The sequence below is a fragment of the Macaca thibetana genome, chromosome 4 (assembly GCF_024542745.1).
Source record: "Macaca thibetana thibetana isolate TM-01 chromosome 4, ASM2454274v1, whole genome shotgun sequence".
NCBI lineage: Eukaryota > Metazoa > Chordata > Mammalia > Primates > Cercopithecidae > Macaca > Macaca thibetana.
This window is the reverse complement of record NC_065581.1, coordinates 14,465,478-14,471,074: the sequence shown is the minus strand read 5'-3', so window position 1 is coordinate 14,471,074 and position 5,597 is coordinate 14,465,478.

The window sequence follows — 5,597 nt, the reverse complement described above, 5'->3', positions numbered from 1 at the left end:
ATTTTCCAAAGTTTGGTATTTTTGGAATCAGTTTAAATATGTGAGTACATATAATATGATAGTATTTCCTTTCATCTGAAAAAACTTATTAAGCTAATAGTGTTTCATACAAATAATGACATTTTAAAATTAAGGAAATAAGTGGGTATTGCATATTTGTAAAAATATTATTACATTATACATACAATGTTTTCCATTTTTACTGTGATAAAGTGTACATAAATGGCAATATACATAATAGTAAACATAAATTTTACCATTGGGTTTTTGTTTTTTTGTTTTTTTTTTTTTTTTGGAGACAGGATCTTGCTGTCACCCAGGTTGGAGAGCTGTGGCGTGATCTCAGCTCACTGCAGTTGCGACTTCGTGGGCTCAAACGATTCATCCACCTCAGCCTTCCGAGTAACTGGGACTATAGGCATATGCCCTCACACCAGACTAATTTTTGTATTTTTGGCAGAGAGAGGGTTTCACCACATTGCCCAGGCTGGTCTCAAATTCCTGGACTCAAGCAATCAACCTGCGTTGGCTTCCCAGAGTGCTGGGATTACAGGCATGAGCCACCATGCCCCGCCCATTTTAACAACTTTTAAGTGTACAATTCAGTGGCATTAAGTACATTCACAATGTCATGTAACCATCACCACTGTCTATTTCTAGAACTGTTTCATCATCCCAAACAAAACTCTCTGCCCATTTAACAAGTTCCCATTCTTCTCTCCCTCCAACTCTTGGTAACTTCTATTCTACTTTTGTCTCTATGAATTGAATGGTTCCTCATATAAGTGGAATTATACAGTATGTGTCTTTTGGTGTCTAGTTTATTTCACTCGGCATAATGTTTTCAAGGTTAATCCATGTTGTAACATGTAGCTGAATTCCATTCCTTTTTTTAAGGCTAATATGTCACATTTTGTTTATTAAGTCATTTGTTGATGGACACTTGAGTCGTTTTCACCTTTCAGCTGTTCCGAATAATGCTGCTATAAATATTGGTGTACAAGTATCACTTTGAGACCCTGCTTTCAATTCTCTTGGGTATATACCTAGAAGTGGAATTGCTGGATCCAGTGGTGATTGTATGTTTAACTTTTTGAGGAAGTGCCATACTTTTTCCACGTGGCTGCCTCATTTGACATTCTCATCAGCAGTGCACCAGGGTTCCAAGCTCTCTGCAGTCTCAACAGTGCTTGTTATTTTCCTTGTTTAATAGTAGCCATTCTCCTGAATGTGAAGTGCCTGTACCTACTATATGGAACCTGCTTCACCTGGTTAATGACATACCCTGAACATCTTTCCATGTCAGGTAATAGTCTTCTACAATCCATATGAATTGTCATTTTAAAGGAGTTGTATTATTCAGCTGTATGTATGAACATGCATACTTTCCAAAATAATCCTCTATTGTTAAATATTTAGGTTGCTTCCAGTTTTTTTCCTATTAAAAATGATGATGAAATAAATAATTTATGGCTATTTTTTGCACACATGCTTAGTTATTTCAATGGTATGAATTTACAGATAGGTTACTGTTGAATCAGATAGGAATGTGTGAGGCTTTTAATTCATAATTCTAAATTGCCTCCACTTAGTTTGAAATGGAAAAAGTCAAGAGTCCTTCAGTGAAGAACCACCCACACTGCCACCGCCAACCCCAAAGATTTAACTGGAACATATTTACACTTACGAGAAAAAGAGAAATTGGTATGAGAATTTGGTCAATAACATAAAAGTTGTATCAGTCAGCTCTTTTGCCAGACGGCTTGACAATTCTGGAAAGATGAAATTCTTTCTAATTTTCATCTTGGATCTGGGGGAAAACTTTTTTTCAGAGAAGTATGATTACCTTCTTTCTAACCTGATTTTTGTATATCTCATCTGCCATTCTTGCCCAGGATGTGATAGGAAAATGAAAAGAAAATAGAGTAATAGCAGACACTCTGCCAAAGAGTTCCTGTAGCAGTTAACTTGTACTTGAAATTCTAGAGAATTTGTATGCAATGTCTATAGAAAAAAAATTTTTTTCAATTGGTATGTCTAAATTAGTGCATATGATGTGCCAAATCTCTGCATTAGAAATTCTCCAGAGAGTTTTCTTCTCTCTGAGAAACTGGGTGATTTTACCAAAAGCATCCTATTTCATCCCTCATTGCTTGTTAGGGAAGATGCTGCAGCACTGACCTGGCAGCAGGTATGTGAACAGCCATCCTAGGTAATTAGAATGACCTGCTCTGGCTAAGTCACCTCAGTAACAACCATGGCCTAATCATGTGCCCCCCAAATCAGTGCCTCTCAGGCTTAGTTGTGCATCAGAATCACCGAGGGCTGTTAAAACACAGATTGCTGGACCCCACCCTGAGAGGTTCTGATGCAGTAGGAGTGGGGAGGGCCTGAGAACCTGCATTTCTAACAACTTCCAAGGTGCTGCTGGTTAAGAGCCTGCACTATGAGAACCACTGCCATCATTGAGAACACCTTGCACCCTTCTCCCTCCGAATAGCTTTGGATGATTATTTAGGTGAGGGATTAAGAGGAAGGAAGCTAAAAGAAACAAAATAACTATATAAATTGTGATAGTCATGATAAAAAGTTCACCATGCTAGTGTCACAGGATCATTTGGGGTGTCACAGAGGCCGGAAACCTCTGTGGCTGGTGACACCTGTGCCTGAATTTTGCTCGGGCCCACTGGGTTTGTTCTGCGCACTCGTCCTTGCAGACTGCGCTTGGCTCATGATGCTGGCCTGGTTCCCATGCCCGCCAATGGAGACTGCGTGGAGCGGCGAGGGGTGTGTGAGCAAGTGTGGGGTCTGGCCACTGTGCAGTCAGACATGCCAGCTACTGCAGCAGGGCAGGCAGCTCCAGGTGCCAGCATGGGTACTGGCTCTCTGCGAAGCTGCAGCTGGACCAGGTGCATCACAAGCAGCTTCCACGGTTGGCAGCTGGGAACACAGTGGCACCCAGAAGCTTGGAGATGCCAGGAACTGTGGGGCCCCAAAAAGGACATCCCAGCCCTGGCTCAGGCAGCTCCTAGGTCTTGGGTCCCCAAAGGGCCACAGCTCTTCTTTTCTTCTTTGCCCGCAATGTGACAAGCAAGGTGCATGTCTCAGTCCTGTTGGTGTTGCAGCTCTTTCAGCCTCACCATTCGGTGGGTCCCAAGTTCTTGTCCTGAGACCAGGAAGAATAAGGTATGCAGACAATTTGAGGGTGAGGAAGATGGAGAGGAGCTTTATTGAGTGATAGAACAGCTCAGAGGAAACCCACAGTGGGTAGCTCCTTTCCACAGCCAAGGTGTCCCAATGAGCGTTCAGCTGCTAGCAGAGAGGATAGCTCCTCTCTGCTGGGCAAGTCATCCTGACAAATGTTTAGCTATCAGTAGAGAGGGTAGCACCTCCCTGTAGCTGGTCCTCTTGTCTGCAGCTCTCAGCGGAGGAGAAGAGTGGGTGGCTCCTCCCTGAAGGCAGGTCATCACAATGTGGTCTCTCTGTGCTCTCTGTAGCTCGTCATCCTGACATCTGCAGCTCTAGCAGAGAGGAGGCCCTGGAGTGGGTAGCTCCTTTCTGCAGCTGGGCATCCCGATGTCTGCTTGGCTCTGGCTGAGCTCAGGGCTTTATGGGGCTCAGAGGGGAGGAATTACATGCCAGTTGGTCCAGAGGTGGCCATGGGTGGGCCCAGAAAAGGCACCACAAGTTCCCACTCTGATCTGCTGGACTGGCAGCCCAGCCCCCAGTCTTTAGGCTCTCCCTGGCCTGAAGGTGGGGCCTCACTGGGTACCCACTCTCTTCTGCCCAGGATCCTGTCTGCCTCCTGCTGCCCTCCATGGTGCCCAGGCTGCTCGTGCCAAGGGGCACCTGCAGGCCAGTGTCAGGCTGTCTTCAGCTCCACCTTGGCCTTTCTCTTGTGCTTCCCGGTGCCCAAAGTCCAGAGGGGGCCAAGGCAGCAGGGGTCTGGTGTATCAGCACTGCCCTGAGCATGTGCACTCCTGGCCGGACTGCAACAACACCTAGGCTTGGCTCCACATTGCTCTGAGATTGGAACAGGTGCTGACAGAGAATCCAGGCAGCAGAAGCAGGCACTTCCAAGCCTGCAAGGGCAGGCGGGGTGGTCTTCTTAGGCCCCCAAGGGTACAGGGAGACTCGGGTCCACAGCCCTGACTTGGACAGCTGTGGTCACACTCAGGAAGGTGGGGCTCCTGTCTGCTGTGTGGAGCACGAGGCCCAGGTCTACAGCTGCAACTTGAGTGGCTGCAGCTGCACCCAGGAGGGCAGGCTTCCCCCTGCTCCTGGGCCTTGAGGAGCACAGGGATGCCTGAGTTGTGGCTTGGGTGGCTGCAGTGGCACCTCGGGAGCTCCCACCCCAACTTGGAAGGCTCCCACTAGCTCCACAGAACATGTAGCCCCAGCAGTACCTCCCTGCTGCAGCCGGTGTGATTTCAGTGGCTGCTCCAGACAGCCCGCTGCCATCACAAGGGCTACAACTACGTTTCATTCATGAGATTATATTTCTTTCCCTAAGGAATTGCTGGAGTTCTCTTTCTTTGAATTGGTATCAACTGACAACAAGCGTCTCTGGACAGGGATAGAGATGGCAACCTAGATCACATAGCAACTCTGACGATTGAAATTTTCACTGTGCTTACTTGGGTGGCTTTAGTGACTCATATTTATATGATATGCATAAAACAGCACTGGTAGATGGCTTAAGATATTTTCAATTCTGTATATTATAAGTCCCCAAATAAAATATATAGTCTTTGAGGCAAGGAGCCTATTTTCTATCACTTCAGGGCACTTAGCATCTAGTCAGCATTCAATATATGTTATTAATCAACTCAAGATAAGGGAGTTCATCTACAAGGCTCACTGAACTATTAAAATATGTGACAAGGAAATACTTAGGAAGGTATAGGAGGTATGGTAAAACTGTGCATCACAGGGTTAAATGGACCAAAGGACAGGGCTAAAAGGGATTTTGGTGATTAACAAAATGTATGAGCTTGTTTATAAGATGTCCACTTGCTAAACCATAGGGCCAGTTAAAACCAGCCAGAACCAATATGGCTGGCTGGAGCTTGTGCAAAGGAGATTAGCTTGCTGGCTGGGTGACCTTTGACATTATAGCCCAAATTTCCAGCACATGTTTTATACCAGTTCCCAACCCCTGAATTTACACATGTGACCTGTGAAGGGTAACTGTATGCCCAAGAGATTTTCCTAACTTCCCTTTCCTTTCCACCAGTCCTTAACCACCCCCCAAATCCTCCTCCTAAAGCCTCTGACCTTAAATATACTACTTGTGAGCTGAGATGAGGAGATAGATTTGAACCCATCTCCTATCTTCTTGTTTGGCTGCCCTGCAATAATCCTTTCTTTCTAAAAAATTCAGCACTTCAGTGATTGGGTTTCTGCCATGCATGGTCAAACAGACCCAGATGGGTTGTGTAACAGTGGTAGACTATTACATGTCGTCACACGGTCCCTTCTACACTGATACAGGACTTGGCCATGGGACTTGCTTTGGCCAATGAAACAGCAGCAAATGTGACCGAACAGAAGCTGGATAAGCGCTTGCACATTGGGACTTGTCCTCTCCAAATGCT